The sequence below is a fragment of the Callorhinus ursinus genome, unplaced genomic scaffold (assembly GCF_003265705.2).
Source record: "Callorhinus ursinus isolate GAN/ISIS: 27379988/994484 unplaced genomic scaffold, GSC_fseal_2.0 scaffold4, whole genome shotgun sequence".
Lineage (NCBI taxonomy): Eukaryota > Metazoa > Chordata > Mammalia > Carnivora > Otariidae > Callorhinus > Callorhinus ursinus.
Genome location: NW_027397066.1, coordinates 48785349 through 48809773, shown reverse-complemented (window position 1 = coordinate 48809773; position 24425 = coordinate 48785349). Strand labels below are relative to the sequence as shown.

The window sequence follows — 24425 nt, the reverse complement described above, 5'->3', positions numbered from 1 at the left end:
AAACCATAACTCTTCATGAGTTTTAAAGTGGGAGGGTAAAATAAAGCCAAGATTATCTTTTATATGAAATTTTCAAATTTAACAGCATTTTAAGACATATTGTAAAGCAATGAGGTGAAACATAATTGCTTTCTGAATCACGTGGGAAGTTGATTAAAGTTTCCTGGGACCCTCCTGAGATTTAGTAAAAATAATAATAATGACAGTAGCAAATAGTTGCATCTCTATTATTATGTGCCCAGAACTGTTTTAAGCACTTCTTCACAAAAACCTATGAATTAAGAACAAATGTACGGGGGTGCCTGGGTAGCTCAGTCATTAAGCGTATGCCTCCGGCTCAAGTCATGATCCCAGGGTCCTGGGATCGAGCCCCACATCAGGCTCCCTGCTCTGCAGAAAGCCTGCTTCTCCCTCTTCTACTCCCCCTGCACGTGTTCCCTCCCTCTCTCACTGTGTCTCTCTCTGTCAAATAAATAAATAAAATCTTAAAAAAAAAAAAACCTGTATGTCCATTAAAATACATCAGGAAATTGAGGCATAGAGAGATCCAATATCTTACCCAAAGTCAAATAATTTATCAAACCTAGGCAAACACACCACAGAGTCCCTTCTCCTCCCACCACACTATTTTGTGTCTCCAGATATGAGAATATCAAGACCTGGGGCCCAGATTTTAAATATTTCCTGTAGCTCCTCTGCTATTGTCAGGCTGGAGACCGGCATTTTTAAAGTTTCTATTTCAGTAACTGGGGACCAACAAAAAACTAAAAACAAGCTTTCTACATTGGAAAAAGAATACTGAAAATGTCAAGTAATAAAATATCCAACCTCCTTGTGTCTTTTTAAAGTCTGAACAGTCTTATTTTCTTATCCTAGATGACTCTTTATATGGTCAGATGGGGCACAAGGAGTAAGTACAAGGGGACAGATCTTGCAAAAGTCAACACCAGCAGTTCTCAGACTCTCTGGTCCCAGGACCCTTTCACATGCTTAAAAATTGATGACCTAAAGCAACTTTTGATTATGTTGGTTATAGCTTTCAATATTTATGAACTAATAGTTAAACTGGGAAAATTTTAAAACACAAGAATATACAAGCACACATGCCATCACAGAGCCATGATGTCATCACAAGTCACATGCCTTCTGGAAAACTCCATGGTACACTTGTAAAAGTTACAAGAGTAAAAGGCAAATATCACCACAGCATTGTTACAAAAATGTTTTCTTTTTACGCACTCTCTGAAAGGGTCTCAGGGACCCACACATTTCCCCTGAACTCACTTTGAGAAGAGAGAACTACCTACTCTACAAAATAATGGACCCACAAGTTTTACCAGAAAGAACTATTCAACTGGGGGATTTAATTTTCCATCTCAGAAATAATTTTCACAGTAAACAGAATTACCACCAACATCATTCCATTTAGATTCCTGAATGATATGGACCAAATGTTAACTTCTTCTAATATGTATATATAATCACTCTTATGAAGAAATTCATTAATATTAAACTAAATTCTTGTTTTAACTGTCAATAAGACATAAGCAAGACATAAATTATTAAGATCTATAGAATCTATTATGATGAAATGTAAGAACTCTCCCTCTTCACCCAGTCCCTAAAACAAATGGAGAATTCCAATTAATTCTGAGTACGATGGCTAATTTATTTATGTATTTGTTAGTACATGAGTAAACTTCACAGTTCTAAGAAAAATGTCACACCTGGTTACTTATGCAGTAGTAGAATTAATTTTAGTAGGCCACAACAACACTCAGACAGAATGACATGAAAAGGTTTTGGGGGATATATGCACATCTTAGGACTCATAAATGCTATCTAGAGGAATGCTCACATTACTTTCTCACACTGGCCAATAAACAACAATACCAAAATCACAATGAATGAAAAACAGGGATTTTTCTCCCCATTGATCAACAACAACAACACACACACAAATGGAGATATCAAAGGGAAAATGTCAGGAGGACCTTACTTAATTTGAGTGTTTTAATTTATATTTTATTATAAAGTATTCTATAAAGAAATTCATTTGCATAAAGACAAGACATAAACGCAATAATAGTCTACGTGTAAATATGTCCTTGAAGGCAAACAAAGGCTAAACTACAATATAGCCTCTGTCTTTAGGGTTTCTCCCTATGTGAACAAATCCATATTTGAATGTAATGCAAATCTCAGAAATCTAAGAGAAAACAGCCATTTGCAAAACTTAAGGAAAGATCATCTCCCTCTAATTCCAACTGCTTTAGCCATCCACACCATGCTAAATTTAGGCTGCACAGCATTTCTCAAAAATTGCTCTTTGTTCTTAAATACAAAAATCAATCAGTTTTCCTTGCTGATTTCTGGGCAAAAATGCCCCACTTGTAACAGTAACTGTCACTCCTAGTTGGCAACCCTTTTCAGAGAGTTTCAACCAGTGGTTAAAGTAGTCCAAATGAAATCTAAAAACAATTGAGTTTAGCATTATATTATTTGACTAACTTCAATCCTTTTGCTTTTATAACATTTTTAAATCTCCTGTCTAGGATTTCCTAGGCTATAGCTCACCAAAGAATCAAAGGTAAATCAAGACCATAAAAAATTTGTCTTTCTTAATTACTAGAAACAATGCCAGCCACAGTAGCTGGAACCAGTACGTCTCATACTTGCTATTATTCCCCGTAGAAAAGAATATTTAAATCTCTAAACTGTAAGAAGATCATTAAGAAAACCTTCCATTCATATTTTTGAGGAGAGCTCTCAATCTGAAGGATAATCACACCAAGCCACTTAAAATGAGACATCAAAAGCATTTACCCATCAGGCAAATCACATGCTGGTTTATCACTCTTCAGGCCAGGGATGCCCGATTCAGCCTAACAGGTCTAAGAAATATTTGAGTATTTCACATAAACCTTTATACTAATCACTCCTCCCATCCCGAGTTTATAGAAACAGTCCAGATAACCATATACACCAATGGAGCAGGTTACTGAATATTTAGAGATACAGAAGTGCTATGGAATGGCATTCAAGCACTCTGACACATTCACCTTCAGCTAAAGACAGCACAATACATTGACAGACACAGTTCTAATGACATCAGGACCTGTGGAATGTATGACTGCTAGGAAACACATGCTGCTAGGAAACAAAGAACAGATCTGATCAAATCTTCTAATGTAAGGACTGGGAATCATTGCGATTAGATCTTCTAAAATGAGAGGACAAGTATTCTTTAATCTTCAGAAATATTTACAAGTATAAAGACCATAACACATATCCTCTAGAAATGAAACAAATATATGAAGCTAGATTCTCATACATTAAATCACAGTTCTCTAAGTTTTCTATTAAGATGACAGCCACTAGCAATAGCGCATAAAAATATAACTTAATCAAAGTCAGGTAGCAATGATTCTGTATTCCTTTCTTTTTCAGCCTAAGCTTTTTCAAGAAGTCAAGATCTTAAAAAAAAAGAAATCTAGAAATTATAGTACATGGAAAATAAGTACCATTTGACATTTACAGTGCTATACTTTTAAAAACAAAATAGAACATAGTCATTTGCACCAAAATCCAAAGCAGTCAAAGCTAATCTACAACTAAGGAATTTAATAGCTTTTAATTTTGAAACTGGAAAGCAGTTTGGCTTTTTAACTTTTTAAAAACTGTTTATCTTTGTATATTTTTTAACCCTTGCTTTGATTACAAAAAAAAAAAGTGAAACAAAGCTGAGATATTTCAACACAAATATCCTTTTAGCTCCTACACAAATTATTTGAAAACCTCTTGGTGCTGCTATAAAAGAACTGACAATTCTATCTGTAATCCACAAACAAACTGGGCACCAGAACTCCAGGTCATTTAGTACCATTACAGATTGAAAAACGTTATCAGGGAAATCTGGCTAAATTCTGTTTAATCTCATAGGGAAATGAAGAACATTCTTCAAGTAAAAAATTACTAAAGAGGTGTTTCTTTGTAGATTCTACAATGACATTCTTTAGTGCCAATAGCTCATATGACAGTAAATTAGCAGACCGCCTATTTACTTCAGAGCAAAACACAGAAGGCAGTTTTTCCTTCCTGCCAGAGTCTATGCGTCTCTTCATTTCCCCAGCAGCTGGCTGCAAGGATGTAAAATGAGAGGTGCAAGAAGGCTTACACTTCCTAGTGAGTAATCCGCCCAGGAAAGTAAACAGGACAGACACCACCAGGTTGAGCTTTAAAGGAGAGTGCGGCAGGACTGCTTACACCGTTGTTTACAATGTGCTCCAACTACCGCAGGCAGGATCACACACAGGCACAGGGAGGAGACACCCAGAGGTGGCTCACACACCTAGAGTTCGCCCAATTGCTGTGATATCTCTGGCCATAAATAAAGCAGTGCACGTTTCTATCAGAGTGAGGGAAGTGACCGGAGAATTCCAGAGACCAGGGGTTACGCTGGCTTGACTCTTATTTCAATCTGCTCAAGGGATGACTGTTCTATCCCTTGGTCCTTATCAGGGCCAATCTGGGGGTGCATCGAGCGCTGCACCAGAGACACGCGCCGCACGCATCTCGCGGAAGTGCTCCTCACTGGGGAGAGGGGACACTGTGAGGCTTCCTTGCATCCCCTATGGGGCCCCGCGGCCTCCTCAAACCAGATTTTCTAGTTAAGCGGATCCCAGGCGATTTCGATAAGCAAGCTCAGCTCAAGTAGCATCAGCTCTACCATCCCCACAAATACCTCCCGGCCATGCCCCCGAGCGCGCAGGAACGCTCACATACTGTCACGCACACGCTGACCGCACAGCCAACTGACCCTGGTAGCAGAGGTCGCCCCCACCCCTACATATACACCCACCCACCTATAGCTGGGGGCCTGGGCACGCTTAGCCTCTGAGCTCCGACAGGGGACCAGTGGCGGGGGCGCGGTGGCACCGACACTCCGCTGCAGCCGGAGCGTTCCCTTCTCCGGTTGGAAGCTCCCAGGCGCCTGCCCTCCTACCTGTAACCCAGTCGACCGCGGACACCAATGCTCTTCCTACCCCGCCCTGGCATCCCGGCTGCCCGGATTCGTGCAACACCGTCCCCCGCCCCGTGCCCACTCCCAACACCGCGCCGCCCCGGGCCACCCACGAAAGTAGCAGCTTCCTCCAACCAAAACCGCCTAACAAAGCCTGGGCAAGCAGCTCTTAAACAAACTGCCGTGAAGGGGACACAACGGGCGGGGTGCGAAGAGGCAGCACGGCTATACGACTCAGGGGCGCGACCTGGGCAAATGCGGCCCCTATGGATGCTCCAGACAGGCGTCTAGGAAGGATCGCGGTGAGCTCGCCGCCCCTCAGTCCCCATCACCCCAGAGTCCAGCTCTCACCCGGTCCCTGTCGGTTATCCAACCCGCTCCCGCCTCCAGCGGCACCAGCTCGGGCCGGTGGAGAGAAGGCGCCCCCTGGTCTGTTTTCAGCCCCCGCCAAGGGGGGTGGGAGGAGGGAAAATTCACGGGGTGGAAATTCCAGTTCCTATTCCCAGCGTGTTGGACTGTGAATGTACCGGGTCTGCTCTCCCCTTCATCCCTCTCGGCCGCCGCCAAATCGCCCAATTGCTGGAAAAACCTCGAACCCGTGCCAAACCCCAGTGCCCACCAGCCAGGAGGCTCCCTTCCCACCCCGCATCACGATCGGATGAGTGTGTGAGCGGGCGTGTATGTGAGTGGGTGGGTGAGTGTGCGTGAATCCCGCACCCCCTCTGTTGCCCTCCCCGCGGACGCCACCGCCTGCGCCGGGCCAGGGCCACCACTATTAGGAAGAGTGAGAAGAATAAATTACCTTTCGTAACCGCCGGTCCCTGAGATCGTCCCATCAGTTTGCTCAACAACCTGCAGCCGGGTGCAGTTTCCACAATCCAGCCATGGAACCCGGGGCAAAAGACCGGCCGGCCCCAGAGAAGACACCCCACCACACGCGGCAAAAGAATGACACTAAAGCGCAGAGAAGGCAGCAGGAGGGTGGAGACCCCGGCCAAAGAAACAACAGAAAGTCTCTCCTTCCCCCTTTCTTCTACTACACAGCCTTGGAGAAAGGTCGGGGAAAAAAAAAAAAAAGAACCAAATGTTTGTCTTCCTTTACGTGTTCTCGCTTCAAACACACCAAGGGGGCAAAAACGGAGCAAAGAGAGAGGAGGGTTCAAATGTCTCTCCCAGTCCACAGTTGCACAACTTCGGAGTCGGGCTCAGTCTCCGGCAGCAGCCGAGACCCAAGCGGCAGCTAGTAACATGCGGCAGTCATAGCTGAGGCTGCTTCTCCTGCTCCTGCTGCGGACGCTGCCGCCGCTGCTGCTGCCGCCGCTTAAGGAAAGACGCTGCTGAAGAGACCAAAAATCTTCCACCATCCCCCCAGCCGATCTTTATATCCAGTTCTCCCACCCCACCCCCTTCGCCTTCTTTTTCTTCTTCTTCGTCGTCCTCTCCTTTCCGCTTGGGAAAGGGAGCAATGGAATAGGTAGGGGGAGCCGCTAGAGCCTGGGGTGGCTTCTTCTCCGCCAAACCCGCCTCCTTCTCCCGAGGTTTTCCCCCGGCGGAGGGTCTCCTCTCGCGCCCGCAGCCTGCGCCGAGAGCCGGAGCGAGGGCCACGCAAACTCCTTCCCGGGTGCACGGTGGGGGCGCGCGGGCGGAGCGGGCGCCTGGCCGCTGAGGGCTGCGTCCCGGGGGTCGCGGAGCCCGGAGCCCGAGGGGTGGCGGATTAGCTCGCCGGCCGGGCCGGGCAGCTGAGGGCATGTGGGAGCTTCATCGCGCGGCCCCGAGCTCCGCGCCGCCGCCGCCTCTTCGGTTCTTTCTCTTCTTCGACTCTCCGAGAGCGAGCAAGGCTCCGGCGCTCTCCACACACGCACACTCACACACGCGCACACACGAGCAAGCTCCTGCCAAAGCAAACCGTGCAATCCGCGCGCGCGCACACACCCGGAGAAAGAGGACGGAGGCAAAAAGAGAAGAAAGAAAGGGGAGGGGGCGAGTCACAGGCGGCAGCAGCAGCAGCAGCTGTCGGAGCGGAGGCAACGAGCAGTCCGGGAAAAACCAGCAACGGCAGCGGCGGCGCCCACCCGGACCAGCGGCAGCGTCTGCATCCCCGCTCTTGGGAACTGGGGGGAGCGGTGCCGGGCGAGCAGGCGACCCGGCGACGCGCCGAGAGCCGGTCGGAGCGCGGGCGCGCGGGGGCCGTGCAGCCTGCGCGCGGAGGACGCAGCCGGGGCCCGAGCCGAGGCCAGAATGAGCCGCGGGCTGGCGAGCGCCAAGATCGCCGAGAGCCGGGGAGGGGGCTCGCGCGGGGGGGATGAGGGTGGCACGTAAAACCCGGATCTGGAGTGCACTCGGGCACCGCCGCGCGGACTCCACCTAGCTGCTCGGCAAACGCTTGGAGGTGGGAATGAGAGGGCTGCTACATGAGGCTTCCCTTTCAGGGTTTGTCAAACAAAGGGTACCTCTTCTCCTGGCTTTGAGGCACGATTCTCCCTCAGTCTCGCAGTGCCTCCCTCTCTCTCTCTCTCTCTCTCTCTCTCTCTTTCTTCGTCTCTCTCTGTCTCTCTTCCCTCTCCTCCCTTCCTCTCTCCCTCTCTCCCTTCTTCTTTTCCTCCACTCCACCCCAGGTAAGTAAACGTCAGACTGAAAGTCCTGCCAGTGTCTCTTTTTCTAAGTGCAGATTATTCCATATTTTCATTATGCAGGTACCGAGTCCCATTGCGTTTTCTGCCTTTGGTCCATTTTATGTTCCTTCAAACTTACCTCAACGTGCAAGTTCATCGCAGACTTTAAAGTATCCTCTGTTATTCGGACATAGGGATTTAATGATTTTATTTCATAATCAGTAAAAATTACCATAATGGATATAGAAGGGTGCCAATTCCAAAGCAATGCCTTCTGATGGAGGGGAAAGTCTGCTCAAGTTAACTGAGTGACCTTGGTCCATTACTGAGCCCGTGTGTGCTTTCTTTGTAATGAGAGAGAGGGTTAAGTAGGTAATTTATAAGGTCTCTTCCTGCTCTAAAATTTGATGATCTGAAAAGACTAAGGTGTTATTTTCTGTATCAGTAAATTCGAATTACAATTATGAGAGAAACTAAGATTTATTATATGCATTCAACAAGCTTATTATATCCAAATTGTATTTGGATGTATATATTCAGGATGATCAAATGCCCTTCCAGAGCTCTTTGGGAAGTATAATCAACCTCAGTACATCTGAAGAACCTAAAACCTCATTAGAATTAACAGACCGTACCCAACACAAGTGACTATCAATATCTTCATTCGTTCTTCAAAGCTCAATTCTAGTGCGGAATGCTCCAGAATGCTCCTTTTCTCACCAACCCCAATTAAAATAATCACTCCTTTCATTATATTCCCATAGCACTTTGATGGTATATCTACGAAAACACCTATTTCATTCTGTTTTTTTCTTGTTCATTTAAAATAAGGAGTTGCTTGTCTATAGATCTCCTCAGATTATAGGATCTTCCTTAAATGCTAATTCCAAATTTTAATCATCTGTATAACATAAAATTATTATTTATCCACAGTACTTTGCACATTGTAATTTTTTTAAAAAATTTGGAGGGGAATTTCTTGATATTTCTGAATTCTGACCAGCCAGATGTTCGTTCACACACTTAAATTAGGCTACTTGAATTTGCCTAATATAAGGCATCCACAAACTCCCCTGAATACATAAAGAAAATATAAACTGACATCTGAAGTCACTTGTTACTTAAATAATCTCGGAAATAGACTCTAGCTAATCGTGACAAAAGGAGGAAAAATGGAAACTACCCAGTTCATCTCCCAAATGGATATATGTGGAAAAGTAATAAAATAGCAAAATGTGGAATGAATGACTCTGTATAGACATTAAGTGTTATTAGTGATAGCAGCAGAAATATAAATAAATAGTACCTACAGACCAATTTTTAGAATCAGTCTTATCTTGACGGGTCTGGAAGGATATGGGAGAGGAATTCAAACTAATTTAAAATGAAAATTAATATATCAAAATATAAAATATACTAACTGAAAACTGCGTATTAATTTAAATAAGTAATTAAATATGAGACATAGTAACTGAAAAGTAAGCATATTAAGTTAAATAACTAACTGAGAGTATTCACCAAAGAATTGACCACAAATAAAGTTACAAACAGAAAAATGAGAAGAACCAAAAAAGGGAAAGAAGTGAGTAAAAAATAACTCACAGCTATCTAAGAAAAGCAGGTAAAGGAAAAGAATAGGTAAAAAAAAACACACACACACACAATCAAATGTCAATATAGTGGCTTTTACAGCAGCAACTGTATTTTGGGCTCAAACTTCATGCTTCCAAATCCTTTTTAATCTGATAGGCGTAGTCTTTTATATTTAAGATATAAAGCATCCTATTCTATTGCCAGGAAATCCATGACTCTTGCCAATATTTTTCTAAGGTGAACCTTCTAGAAAAATAAAATCAAGTAAATTCTGTGCCTTTTTTGCTATACAACTATATTTAACACCTTCTCAGGGACAAGATCGCATGATATTTGAGCAATGATGCTATTATACAGGGTAGAGCTGTGTGCGAGAGTGGTGTTTGAAAATGATGGCATGGTTGGCTTTAGCTCTATTAAACTTGAAAAAAAATCAGTATTTACAATGTGGAAAAGAAACCCCCAAATTTAAGCTGAATATCCAATCAAATAGGATAATTAATATGAAAATATTTTAATAACTAGTAAAATTCTCTGACCAAATGACTCTTTCAAATTAATAAATACACTAAGATGTCCAACAGTGTAAAAGTTAGGAAAAGAACATGGATAAAATGTTCACAGAATAGGTAAATACAAATAAATAACCAATAAATGTAAGGAAGGATACTCTGCCTTTACCCACCCACACACAAACAGAAAAATCCCATGCATAAAAATATACACAATTACAAGATCTATCATGTTTCATGTTTTGCCCAGGAAATTAGCTGAAAAGTAACAGTGCCCTACTATTAAACTCGAAAAAAAATACGTTGAGCAGGCTTACTCTTATGCTAATAACAGACATTGATGTATTTTTCTGGAAAGAAAGTTGAAGATATGTGTCAACTGACTTATAAAATATGTATGTCATTAATCCAGTCTTTCTGTTTACAGATACCACTTCTACAGAAATAAACAGAAGTATGGACAAGGATTTTATACAATGATATACATCTCAGTCATAATTGTTATGTAAGGGGAGTGAGTATGTAAGGTATGTATATATTCAGAGGGAACTTCTTCATGCTCAGTAAAAGACCCCTTATCTGATTGGATTGGTAGTTATTTAGTTGGTGGGAAAAAATGTTGGTTAAAGCAAAAAATATTTTTTAAAATGATCCATATATTCTATTTTAGTGAGGATTCATTTTTGCTGCAAGCAACAGAAACACAAAATAACAGCAACCTAAACAAGATAGAAGTTTATTACTTTTTCTAGTGAAAAGTTTAGCATTTGGTGATCCAGGGCTCTTATGGCCCCACAAAGCACCCTGGGGGTAAAAGACACCTTTATCTTCTTGCTTCGCCACCTATGACCTTTGTTCCCAATTTCAGTTTTAGCAATCATGCTACATTACAGAAGTAAAGAAGAAAAGGAGGAAGGTAAAAACATTCTCACACCCAAGGACATTTTCCTAAAGTTGCACACACCATTCTCCTTTCACTTCACCCTCAAAAATGGTGAGATGGTAACACTTAGCTACAAGGCTAGTGGGAAACATTGACTATTCCAGGCAATCCTGTGTCCAACTGAAAACCAGATTCTTTCATTATTTAGCGTTTCCCCAGTCTATAACTTAACATTGTGCACCACCTTGAACTGAGTTTTGCATACATTAGGTTTTCAGTAACCAAATAAGGGGCTAATGCAGACCCTAGACAATGTCACCTTCACATGAAATGACCTTTCAGTTCAACCAGAGGTAAACTTTCACAAAATTTCAAATTACTGGGCTTTTGCCATCAAAAAAAAAAAAGAAACAAAAAAGAACTCTCTAATACCCGATCAAATATCAGCGGACAGTTAATATCTGAAATGCTACTGAGCCTAGATAGACTGACAAATCAAGGTAATCAGAGTTAAATTACATCTGCAAAGCAGGTAGCAAATCTTAGTACTCAGATTCCTAGTATGCCATGGCATGATTAGAATTCTAAGGGGTCTTGTGTTCACTAGAATAATGATTCAAATTTATATTATATATTGGGGCACCTGGGTGGCTCAGTCAGTTAAGCATCTGCCTTCAGCTCAGGTCATGATCCCAGGGTTCTGGGATCGAGCCTCACAGGGGGCTCCCTGCTCCACAGGAAGCATACTTCTCCCTCTCCCACTTCCCCTGTTTGTGTTCCCTCTCTCACTGTGTCTCTCTCTGTCAAATAAATAAATAAAATCTTTTCTAAAAATTTATATTATATAGACCATCAACATATTTGATTGCCCTATGGGATAGCTTAATTCTAAGAAGTGCCTGGTGATGCTCTCCGTTCCCTGGAATACACATCAAAGGCCCATTTTAGAAGATTGTAAAATCTTACCCAGATTATATTGCCCTGATAATTTGGTATCATCTATTCTTTCCTGCCTCAAGCAGTTCACCCTTATTCTTTTTCAATCCAAAAGACGATCGGTGTATTTTCTACATTCTAAATGACCTGGAAGCTTATCTATAGATAGAGATAAGGTAAATCTAGATCTAGATATTTTTTAAAACAGCTTTTCCTAATTAAGTGGTTAACTTTTTCCACATCCTGACTCCCCCCCCACCAATGGAAGAGACTCCTTAAAACTCTGAGTCATAATTTCTCTAATGCTTAAAAACATGCATGTCAATTCTGGAAGACTCTGAAAGGAACAAGCTTCTTCTTTATTTATTTTTTGTAACTTTCCCCACTACCTTGCCTTAGACCCAACAATTAAATTACCTTTCATAACTGCAAATTAGGTTCAACACCAAATGCTTTCAGCCACTGACTATAAATGTTAAACACTGGCTCTTACAGAAGTATTCAGTACTCACACAAACATAGTTGCCTTAAAAGCATCACATCATAGTGTCTAGATTCTAGTTTCTAGATTCTAGAAATACGAGAATATTCAAAAACCCAATACTGTTTTCTTATAAAGACAAATATGCTTGTGCTTTATAAATGAAAATATCATGGCCAACCAGAGATAGTAATGACTGTCACATTCTGAAAAGGAAGGAAATAGACTTTTGGTTCCTTTGTAAAACATTGCCACTCTGTTGGGCTCTGCTCATCAGCCCTCTCCTTTAAGACTATAGGAGACACAAAGAGCAGATACCTAACTCATAATTAATCCCCTTTCTCTGAGAATGGTTCTTACAGATGTGGGAGGTGGGGCTTTGTACCTATCCCTTGGCCATGGGAGATTGGTCCAGGCAAGGTCAGCTGACCCAAGCTTGGCTAATCAGAATCATTCTCTAGGATTTTTCCGACTATATGATGCAAAGAGTCTCAATATATCCCCGATTCTCAGAATCCATCTTCTTATTCTTCTTTCTTTAACATAGAATGTATTATTTGTTTCAGAGGTACAGGTCTGTGATTCAACAGTCTTACACAATTCACAGCACTCACCATAGCACATACCCTTCCCAGTGTCTATTGCCCAGCCACCCCAACCCTCTCTCCCCACCATTCCAGCAACCCTCAGTTTGTTTCCTGAGATTAAGAATTCCTCATATCAGTGAGGTCATATGATACATGTCTTTCTCTGACTGACTTATTTCGCTCAGCATAATACCCTCCAGTTCCATCCACATCGTTGCAAATGGCAAGATTTCACTCCTTTTGATGGCTGCATAATATTCCTGTGTGTGTGTGTGTGTGTGTGTGTGTGTGTGTGTGTGTGTGTGTGTATACCACATCTTCTTTATCCATTCATCTGTAAACAAACTGAGGGTTCTAGAGGGGAGGGGGGTGTGGGGATGGGTTAACCTGGTGATGGATATTAAAGAGGGCATGTTCTGCATGGAGAACGGGGTGTTATGTGCAAACAATGAATCATGGAACACTACATCAAAAACTAATGATGGAGGCGCCTGGGTGGCTCAGTCAGTTAAGCATCTGCCTTCGGCTCAGGTCATGATCCCAGTGTCCTGGGATCGAGCCCCGCATCGGGCTCTGTGCTCCACGGGAAGCCTGCTTCTCCCCCTCCCTCTGCTCCTGCTTGTGTTCCCTCTCTCACTGTCTCTCTCTCTCTGTCAAATAAATAAAATCTTAAAACAAACAAACAAACAAAAACAGGAACTTTAAAAAAAAACTAATGATGTAATGTATGGTGATTAACATAACATAATAATAAAAAAATAAAGAAAAAATATATATCCCTGATGATGGAGGAGGCTCAGTAGCTATCTATGGCCACATTTTCTTCTATATGGTGCTACTTAAACCTGACCTAGTGCAATAATTTCCTGAAGAATGCAGTCAGATTTTTTAAAAAAATAGCCTTAATCAGAAGTTCTTTTTTCTTTTGCATCTATTTATAAACTCCCAAACAAGATGTACAGAAGGGGAAAATTCTGTATGGACATGTTGTTATAGTTCTAACGTGCAATCTGTGTTATGGTGATACCTAGGAAATTAGGTTCCCCTTAAGATTGCCTCTTGGATTTTCCGGAAAGCTGAGCTCATAGAAGGCATATTGCATTATTCTTCTGGGAATGGTGGTCACATTATTTTTGCAGTACTCCCAATTAGATGATTTTCTCATTTCTGGTATCTGCTTCAATCATACACCTCACCTCTTTTCCTATAAAAGCAAAATGAAAAGTGGTAGGAAAAATAATGGTTATTGCCTACTTGGAAATACAGTCCTCAGGCCCATAGTAGATATTCAATAAACGTTTGGTGAATGAAATAATTCAAGACAAGTGTTATATAATATATATTATCAAATACGTAAGGCATATCTATTAAACTATGTCAGATTAATATATCTATCATTCTATTAAGATTATGTATTAATAGAAGTTATACATCTAAATGAGAGCCATCAAATTCAAATTAGTCACCTTCACTAGAATAGACAGCCATTGCTCAAAACAAATTGAACTCTTTTGAGATCATTTTATATTATAGCATGCTTTGTAATGGCCTTACGATATTGGCAAATCTCTTGCTTTTAAAGTACATTTGATTTTTTTGTTGTTGCTGGGCTAATGATTTAGATCAAATGAAAAAAAAAATCACTGGCATTAAAGACCGTAATAGAGCTTGGAAATCGACTAATTAGTTATCAGGCTAGAAGATAACATTTTTTTGTTCAGAATAAATAAAGTACGACTAATTTTTTCTGTGGATTAATTTTAGACTATAACTTATTTAAAGTAATGATCATCATCTTCTGTGGCCTGAGTCTAATCTTCCGAAGAAGAAACCAGCAACAAATGTATTATGCCCACTTTATTAGTAATGATACTAAGATTCAGATGGTATAATAACTTTCTCAAGGCTAAACATTCAGTAGTGTATACCATTTAGACAAGTTTATCTTACTAACCCTCTGCCTACATTGGAAGAGATCCCAAAAGCAAGTTTTCACAAAGAGAAACTTCCTTCTCAGCTACAGTTCGATGGATGAGGGAGGTGGGGAGGTAAGTTGCTTGATAAACAAGCTAATCAAGTCTTCTTCCTAGGGAAGTTGGAATTGGGCTTGAGAGAGTCATTGTTTCTTTCTCTGAGTAGGTCATGTGGGTGACCAAGCTGTGGAGTGGCCCTCTTTTCTCTGCCATATTAATTCAGGAATCAGAGGTGGTTCACTCTTGAGGAGAGACATGGACTAGTCTATCATTAGCTAAACTCGCTTTTAGCCACCCAGCAGAAGTGACGAGAAGACTAAGTTGCAGAAAGAAGCATAAAACAGGTGTACAGACAGGAGTGTAGGTAAACTACAGAGAGAGATTTTGAATGGCTTTCTGGAACCTGGTTTTATTTCTTTCCTGATATCCAGCTGCATTTCTGTACTTAACTGGAAAACAGCCCTTGTGGTGTTATAGTACATTCTTCTTTTTGATGAAGCCCACACAACTTTGTAGTAGTTATCAGTGGGTTTTGTCTGGTCATTTCTCTCTTTGCACTTCTGGAAATAGTATACCTCTTCCTTGGGTGTCCCTTCCCTCTTCACTTTATATACTGGTAATGATCTGAACATTCTGGTACCCAGCTCACACAGGGAAGGCACATGATCCAGGCCAAATCAAACACTGTAACAGGCTCTCCCCCAGTGATTTGTTACAGATGGCCACATGACTTAAGCCTGGCTATTCAGAATACTTTCCTGTGATTTTTTTTTATGTGAACACTGGAATAGAGAAATTTTCCCTCCTTCTCTAGTGTGTTTTTAAATTGGAATGGTATAAATCTGAAGCTTGCTTTTATTTAGTTGTTTCTGTATTTACTTATCTATTTATATTATCCAAAGTGCTCTCTCTCTCTCAGAGATTTAACAATTATAAAAATAGAATAATAATTTTCTTCTAATTTATCTCACAAATGATGAAAAGATTGAATGTATACATGCCGACAGCTTGGTATATTCTTACCTTAAGTTATTTAATATTAGATTTAAATGAGATATACTAGTTATACTTATGTGAAATGTTATGAAATAAGGTTCCAAACCTATACTGTACATCTTACACTAAAATATGCATACTGTGTCTCTGATTGTCTAATGGTCCTGGATCTCTAAAGTCCTGGATCAGGACTATAACATGAAGAGTGGGGAGGGTGGCAATATATAAGCCTTTAACATAAGGCTTTTGAGGTTGTACTGGGCAGACCATGGGTAACAAAGAAGAAGAGTGACTTCTTAGCATTTTATTTATGGGCTTGCATGATCCTTATCATGTCCACTTAGATTCTATTCACAAGAACTCAATAATATGGCCACACCCAACTGTAAAGGAGGTTGGCAAATATGCTCTAGCTTTTGGTCCAGGAAGAAATTGATGTAAGTTTATAAACAACTATGCAGTTTGTGCCATACACTCTTTTCATGATTCGGAAAAAAAAATTGTGAAAGAATATGCAGAATTATGTAGCCCAATCACTGCCACATAACTGAAGTAGTATTTAGGCTGTATGACATGATACAAAGAGCTCAGGACATGGATTCAGAAGACTGTATTTTCAGTCTTGTCCTTACCACTGACTCACTCTGTGTTGGGCAAGTCTCTTGATATTTCTAGGCTTTATTTTCCCTATCAGTAAAATTGGCATGTTAAAATATCTGTCCTACCTACACTAGTTTATTGTGGCTACCAAATTAAGTGTATTACAAACTTAGAGTCCTGTTCAAATGGAAGATCCTTGCTAGCACACACACACACACACACACACACACACACACACACCTACACTACTTACACAACCAGAATTCAATGTATTATATTCTAAGTCCTATGTTTTCCCATGCTATTTGAATCTTTTCTCTATAAATGTAATAACCTCTTTCGGGGATGCTATGAAACACCTTGCATTTTCCTTCTCCCTAGGACCAAAATATTCATTTCCACAGCTGGAGGAATGTAGACTGCTCGTAGATGAGTCCCTCAAGTATTTTCCTCTCTCTGCTGGAGGGAGATGTCTTTTTCAAAATTATGTTCCCTCCCCAGAGATCAACCCATATTCAGTAGCTTCACAGGGTTACTTACAATGGGCCCATTTCCTGGACCATTTCCTCAAGATTCCAAAGAACCATCCCAAGTTCAGTGAGCCTCACTGGATTGCCTGAGGGCTCTACTGCTCTTCCATTTTTCCCTCTGCCCAATTCCGAGTCTCTCATCCCCCCCCCACCCTATGCCCACACTATATTGTTCCTGAAAGTACCCTGAATAAATCCCTTGTTTGCAATCCTCTGTCTTAGAATATGTTTCCCAGGACACTTGACCTAACATAGGCTCCTCATTCCTATCCTTGACCTTGCTTAGTTTATTCTTCACACTCAGCCAGAGAGATGTTGCTAGAACTAAGTGATTATATCAGTTTCCTAGAGTTACTATAACAAAGTACCACAAAATGGGTGGCTTAATACAACAGAAATCTGTAGTTTTACAGTTCTGCTAGAAGTTAATTGGGGCTCAAGATGTCAGCAGAGCTATGCTCCCTCTGAGCCTCCTTGAATCCTTCCTTGCCTCTTCTGAGTTTCTGACAGTGGCCGTCAGTCCTTATCATTCCTCAGTTTGCAGCTGCGTTACTGCAAATTCAGCCTATGTCATCATATGGCATTCTCCCTGTGCCTCTGTCTTCATATGGTATTTTCCTTTTCTTGTAAGGACACTGATGGTATTGGATTAGGGCCCACCCTAGTGACCTCATCTTAATTTAATCATATCTTCAAAGACTCTATTTCCAAATAAGATCATATTCACCAGTACCTGGGATTACAACACCATCATAACTTTTGGGAATACACAATTCAATTCATAACAGTGACCCTGCCCCAAATCCTCCACTTGCTCTATCACTCAGAATCAACTGGAATTGGCTGGCAAAGCACTACCCATTCTGGCCCCTGAAGCCTGCACAGCCTGATCTTCCACTCCTCTCCCCAGAGATCACTTTGCTGCAGCCATAATAATAAGAGCCACCTTGTTGCTTCCTCACTTGCCAGCCACACCCCCGCCTCAGGGCTTTTCATCTGCTTATCTTTTTACCCAGAATGTTCTTCACCTAGACATCTCTGCATGGCCCTTTACCTAATCTACTTCTAATTTGTGCACAAATTCTTGGTGATGCTTTCTCTCATACTCTATTTAAAATTACATACAACCTTACGTAATTTTAATTATTACATACAACTCTATCACCTTCCTTTTTTCCTCCATAGAACGTCTCACCTTCTAATATACTATGTAATTTACTTATTCATTGTGTTTATTAGTTTGCAGTATGACTTCAGTGGTCTCAAGGCACTTTTGCCTTAATGGACCCCTTCCTCCATAAAAAATATTTAAAATTATATTTTATGGCTGCATTGTTATAGAGAAAAATATAATCCAGGATGGATGCGTTATTATAATATTAAAATTTTTCCTGGTTTTAAAAGAAATTAAAATTAAAACATTTTTGTGGGCCCCTAGGAAGATTGTGGGCCTTAGGCCCTCTGTGTAATGGATGGATAACGTGGCCCTGGGTTTATAACTGTCTCCCCATCAGAGAATGTACACTCTTGGAGAATGAGGACTTTTGTCTGTTTTTCTCATTGATATTTCCCCAGCAAGTAAAACAGGGCCTGGCATATAGCAATGCTTAATAAATATTTGCTGAATACATGAGTAACTAAAAATATCATTTTGAGGGGATGCCCAGCTAGCTCAGTCGGTAGAGCATGAGACTCTTAAAAATATCATTTTGATTTTCCATTAGAATTAGTTTTCCATTCCCTTTGTAAAATAGGTTTGTGTGGCCTAACCTAGAATGTACTGTTATTTCCACTTCAGTACTTAAAACTTCAAGAATAATTCTCTAAGAGGCCAACCAATCTTTAAACTCACCGTAGGACTCCAACCTTACACAACTCTTGGGAACCATGGGTAGCTGATGGTAAGTGAGCTGCAGGAATTACTCCCCTGGATCCCTTCAGGGTGCTCTGTAAACTTCTGTGCTCTATCAGAAAGTTATTACAAATATTATGAAAAACATTTTTTTGAACTTAAAAAAAAACTTAAACAATTATAAGAAAAAATTTTGCTAGTACCTTGAAATAAACCATAATATTGAAATATCTTCTAAGTAACAAAATAAGTCAGGAGAACACTTAAAATAATTTTATAAAACTAAACTAGTGTGGTTGCCATATTACAGAGATTTGTTTTAATGAAAAAAAAAAAAACTCCTTGAAAACTGGTGGGTCTCAGGTGGTAGAGCAAAGACAAGAAAATGACTAAATTTGATTCGTATTTATTAGAAAAGGAGAGATTAGACCTTCAATTTGATTTGGGAAAACCGAAGTTAAACTTACAGGGGTATAAATATTGCTTATTTTGTACTGAAGAATCTTGGAACTTATGAATTTCTTAGGATAAAATGTGACCACTACACCCTTTTGTGAGGAAATGTCATTTCATGGGAGGCAAAAATCATTACAGTGCTGCATACACTTATTAATACGCAGAATATTCAAATTTACAGCTGATGAGGAATTTTCATGGTTATTTCCTTACCCTTTTTGGAACTACTGTGAAATTTCCCATTTGTTCTACTTTCAGCAATCTCATGTGTTTTCCTTAGAACTTGACTAATACTCAATATTTAGTTACAAATGTCTGTCCTCCCTTAAACTGTTAGGGAAATATGTACAATTTATTTTAGTACGTATATCACCCAGCATGATGTTTTTCATATTAATAGATATTCAATGAATAAACTGTTGAATGTAAAACAATTTAAAAACTATAGACATCGGGTGATTTTCTTAAGGTTGTTTTCATATATAAATATTTATAAAATTCTTTCCTTTGAAGGTTTATTTTTTTACTGCCTGACATCTATGTATTTCGTTTACCTGTTCAAGATATGGAGTCCCAGCCCTGTCAGAGCATAGCAGAAGATAGACCCATTATTTATTTATCTAATTACTTGCCTAAAACTTTGCTGGGGACATGATTTCAATAATAACAACAACTTAGAGATATAAGATTTATTTACTTCATATTATAAATTAAAAAGGCCAAGGCTGAATAATTGGCTCAAGGTCAAACAGCCAATAAGTTAGAGTGAAATTCAGTCCTAAACCTGCCTAATTCCAAAACTTACATTCTTTCTCACATGAACAGAAAATCAACTCTACAAAGTAATATGATATTTAGGAATGGAGCAAGCTTTTAGAACAAGATATTGAGAGATAACATAATGAGTTTTTATAAAGTAGCTTAAATTTTAATTCAGTCGCCACTACATTAAAATAAGAAATTTAGGACGCCTGGGTGGCTCAATCGGTTAAGTGTCTGCCTTCAGCTCAGGTCATGATCCCAGGATCCTGGGATCGAGTCCCACATCGGGCTCCCTGCTCGGCAGGGAGCCTGCTTCTCCCTCTGCCTCTGCCTCTCTCTCTCTCTCTCTCTCTCTCTCTCTCTCTGTCTCTCATAAATAAATAAATAAAATCTTTAAAAAAAAATAAGAAATTTAGGGGTGCCTGGGTGGCTCAGTCAGTTAAGTATGTGCCTTTGGTTCAGGTCATGATCCCATGGGCCTGGGATTCAGCCCCACATTGGGCTCCCTCCTCAGCGTGGAGTCTGCTTCTCCCTCTGCCTCTACCCCTTCCCCCTCATGCTCTCTCTCTTAAATAAATAAATAAATAAATAAATAAATAAATAAATAAATAAAATCTTTTAAAAAATAAGAATTTTAAATCATAATGATCTGTCAGGGAAACCTATATGAAAATAATGAATACGTTGCCAGGGAAAATATAGACATTTATAGCGACAGATATTGGTCCATGGAATTTTAGTTCATTTTTACATCTGTGTTTTGTCATGTCCAGGTCAATTGTGAAAATGATTATACTTTTATATTCTTTATGCTTCTTTATCTTTTGTGATTAATTATTTCTGCCTGTCTCCTTTAGTCTTATAAGCCTCATCTTCACTTGCATTGCTGATTATTTTCTATCTTACTCCTATGAATTCATTACTCATCCAAAGTTTCTTTATATCTTCTCTTTTTGTCCTCCTGAAAGAACTTATCATAATACTATCTGTGTGATTCAAAGACATCCCAATGTAGACCCATGCAATGTTTCTTCTCAGATTTCAGAGCTAGGGAAATATCTCTTCCCTGATAATTTGGTTTTCTACCTTATTAGCTATTAAGAGTGTTGTATCCTATTATATTTCCCTTTTGCTTTGAATGCCTGAAAGATAAGCATTTGGTATTGTGCACAATAGCAGTAGTTTCCCTAGACTTCGTTGTCTGGGATGATTATTGTTCCCATCATTACTTCTCTGTTGTCATTGTTTAAATGATGTTATGGTTTTGTCATGTGGGACCTTAATTTGTAAGAGACTGCCCTTTCTTTTTGAAGGTAAGTAAGAAAAAAAGAAAAAGGATGAGAAAGAGACTGAAGGAGACAGAGAAGAGAGAAATTTAAACAATTCATCAATTTTGCTTCAAGTCTGGTTCTGTCTTGTTTTCTTCAATTTAAGTTAATAATTCCTGTCTTGCTTTGTATGCAACTTGGAATGGCTGGGACAACGGATTTACTCTTTTGTGCTTGACAACATGTGTTCATATCTTATTTCCTCTAGGAATGGAGCTCTTCTTTATTTTGACAAAGTTTTTCTACAGTCTGTCTTTTTCCCAGATTGGAGCCCTCCTTCTGAATGCCAGATCTACACAGGGGGTCTTGTCACCCTTGGCCAGGGAGCCCCAGTTCTGAATGTGAGCCTCTCTCTCCATCTGTTTGTTGTTATGTATATGTATGCACACACACCTGTATGTACACACGTATATTGTACACACATATGCATGTTAATGGTTTTAAGGAACTCTAGCAGAAGGTGCGGGTGTGTATTTATATTAATGCTAACCACTTGCCTGGGCTGTTCCTGTTATCTCTCCCATATTTTAGTTGGTTGCCTTTTCCCCTACTATATGCCTTTCAAGATGCTTTTTACAACACAGCATCTATGTCTACTTTGAGATTCATGCCCATCACTGCCAGCTTTAACACACAGCAGGCATTTCTTTTGCTGTTGGATAATCTGGTTTCATTTTAAATTCTTTTATCTCTCCAAAAAGTTAGAAGAAAACATTGCTTTATAGCCCTTTAGTTCGGTTTGGAATTTAATGCTATGTTGATAGTAGATTAGGTCAGCCTGTATGCATATGTACATACATATGTTTGTATGTATACATTTATATTCTGCCTTATCCAATAAAAAGGGCATTCATTTCTACAAATTAGGTGTGCCACTAACAAATTGCCCTTCTGCAATTCAATTCATCAGAACTTTACTGGGTCTCTACTATGTACAAGGCACTATACTAGTTACATAGTAACAAATATGAAGAAGACATGAAGTTTATTCTTTATGGAGTCACAGTCTATGCTGGAGGCAAAAACACCTGTAATAGAAGCAGAGAGAGATATGGATCTTGACAGTGATTCAAATTTTGTGGGTGAAATGTTTCCTAGTGGCATACTTCCGGGGTAGACCTAGGGACTTGTGTAACTTTCAGAGCATAAGTTGTCACTATGACCTTTTTTCCCTACTCAGTGGTGGTGGTGGTAGTGGATTCTTTTAGGAATAATCTTGAATTTCAAACACATGTATGCTGTTATGTGAACCTGAATAAGCTACTTAGGCTCTCTATAGCTTACTTATTATTAATAGTATATAGTCATATGTATTTATTAAATGAATGAATACATATAATGTATGCACCTGGCACAAAGGTATTCTAGGGGATAGACTGGTGTAGAAGACAGACAAGTTTCTGTTTCATGAAGATTAAATTTTAAAAAACAGTCTTACTGGCCAAACTATAGTAATATAGAGTTACATATATAATATATAGCATATTATAACAATATTTATGTTACTATTATTGCATATTTGGAAGATTATTTAATTCAATATATTCATATATTTATTTTTATTTATAGGTAATAAAAAGTGAACTTTTTCTTGCATCACCCGGGAATCAAGGTCTTATAATCACAAAGATCTTATAATCACAAAGGGTTACATGTATCATATGTATTTAATATTTTATCTCAAGGTACAGAATACAATGTAGTAAGTGTATTTGGCAACTTTCATTCAGTGCAGAGATGTCACAGGTATTGTAAAATGCTGTTTGATTTGACATTTCACTGATTCTTGAATCTGGCAGTTGAGATGAATACCAGAGTTCCTAATATGCTATCTCCCAGGTTTTAAATCACCTTCTGGCTCCTCTATTATTCTCTGAACTTAATAAAGACATTATGCCCATGTGTTTTCCAGATCTCATAAAGCGTAAGGAGATGTAACCTAAGGTGATGGAGGAAGGAGTCAGTAGATACCTCAGAATGGCCCCTTTCATCCTGATCACACAGCATGGGACATTAACACAGATCTATGCTCTTCTCCAGCAGCTGGACCCAGGGTAACTTCTGAGAAATGCTGACCTCTGGACTGACTTTAAGCAGAGATGAAAGAAATGTGTGTACATTTTAAAAGCAGTGATTAAAGATTTGTCAGACTTTCTGCTATTCTTTCATCATTTATCCAAACCTATGAGTGTGACAAAGTGTGTCATTAGAAAGCTTTTGTTAAAAAGTAATCACGTGAGATATGTGTAATGATGTGTTAAGAAGTTTCCAAAAAATGGTGTAATGAAGTTTCAAAGTAATAACTTTTAGGTCATTTTGCTCAGTGAGAAAAAAGATGTTTCTGAATATGGGGCCTCAGTTTGCTTCTCTGTAACACAGGGGCAATAATAGAGGGTCTTTGTGAAAATTGAGTAAGTTAATATGTATGGAGGGCTTAGAAAAATACTTGACAATAGAAAGTGCTCTCTCTCTTTCTCTCTCTCTCTCTGTATCTATCTGTTATTATTCCTAAATTGTTTAAAACCAGAGTACCTAAGTAATTATAAAATGCTCATGATAGGTCTCGGGGTTATATGATTCAGGTGATTTTTATATTCTTTTCTTACCTACCTGCATTTTCTAAATTTTCTATGATCTATATGAATTTTACTGATATAATAGCAATATTATTAAAAAGTATTTCTTAAAGTTAATGGAAAAGATAATCCCATTAGGAAATATTAGATGTATTATCATGGAGAGGGGTAAGGGATAGTCAAGCACAATTTAAATAGTCTATGAACTAAAAGCGCAAAATAAAAAAAAAAGGAAAATTCCTGATTTACCAGTTCTGTGCTTTTGGGGGGGGGGGCAGGAACTGAGCCTAGCCAAGAGGAAAGTACAAGAAGAAATCCAAGTAAACCTGTGTTGTTTCTTCTTTTTCCACTAGTGAGTTAGTCTACATCAGAATCCCAGTTTTTGAAAGAATGATGTTCTTACTGTTTACCAATCAGGTATTTCATTATCTATTACTGTATATAACAAATTACCCCAAAATATTGAGACTAAAAACAACACTTATGTCTTACATCACAGTTCCTGTGGGTCGGGAATCTGGGCTCAGGTTCTCCAGATCCTCTGTTTCACACTTTGTCATGGGGGTGCAGTAATGGTATTAACCAGAGCAGAGGTCATTCCAAGGCTTGAGTGGGATAGGATCTTCCTCCAAGCTTACTCATGTGGCTGTTGGCAGGACACAGGTCCTTGCTGACTGTTCACTGGAGGGTATCAGTTCCTTACCATTAGTGCTTCTCCATCAGAC

At 39.8% G+C, this 24425-nt stretch overlaps 1 protein-coding gene and 1 long non-coding RNA gene across 5 annotated transcripts in view; one reads left to right on the top strand and one right to left on the bottom strand.

The window, feature by feature from the left end:
* The window catches only part of ADGRL3 (adhesion G protein-coupled receptor L3), a 790703-nt gene extending 783450 nt beyond the window's left edge, over positions 1-7253 (bottom strand). For all 4 annotated transcript variants that reach the window (XM_073891741.1, XM_073891740.1, XM_073891744.1 and 1 more), the window contains exon 1: positions 5826-7253. The gene's annotated coding sequence lies outside the window, so the exon portion shown is untranslated. The remainder of the gene's footprint in view (positions 1-5825) is intronic.
* Positions 5206-23263, top strand: LOC141372609 (uncharacterized). The gene is made up of 3 exons (XR_012377930.1): positions 5206-5325; positions 10168-10267; positions 23037-23263. It is a non-coding gene; the product is annotated as an uncharacterized lncRNA (long non-coding RNA).
* Positions 23264-24425: the final 1162 nt, after the last annotated feature.